The sequence below is a fragment of the Lupinus angustifolius genome, chromosome LG15, assembly GCF_001865875.1.
Source record: "Lupinus angustifolius cultivar Tanjil chromosome LG15, LupAngTanjil_v1.0, whole genome shotgun sequence".
Taxonomy (NCBI): Eukaryota; Viridiplantae; Streptophyta; class Magnoliopsida; order Fabales; family Fabaceae; genus Lupinus; species Lupinus angustifolius.
In genome coordinates, this window is record NC_032023.1 from 1,043,330 (window position 1) to 1,043,850 (window position 521).

Consider the following 521-nt stretch of genomic DNA (forward strand, 5'->3'; position numbering starts at 1 on the left):
TAGTGCTTTTCCGATCCAATTTACATCCGGCGAAATCGGAATCGGAATAACCCACCAAGGATAGTGAGGCATCCCGAGGATACCATAATCCCATGTTAGTTGTTCCTTTTAAATATCTCATGATTCTTTTAACAATTATATAATGTGATTCTCTAGGTGATGATTGATATCTCGCACACATGCATACACTAAACATGATATCAGGTCTACTTGCGGTTAATTAAAGTAATGACCCAATCATACCACGATACTTTGTTACCTCGATTGCTTATCCTTTTTCATCTTTGTCTAGGTAGCAAGCAGATGCCATTGGAGTGGAAGCTTCCTTACACTTGTCCATTTCAAATTTCTGGAGTAAATCTTTGCAATATTTTGCCTGATGGATGAATATCCCACTTTCTAGCTGCTTTATCTGTAGTCCTAGAAAGAATGTGAGTTCTCCCATCATAGACATTTCGAACTCCCCCTGCATCATCTCAGAAAATTCTTTACACAAAATATCATTAGTAGATCCAAATATT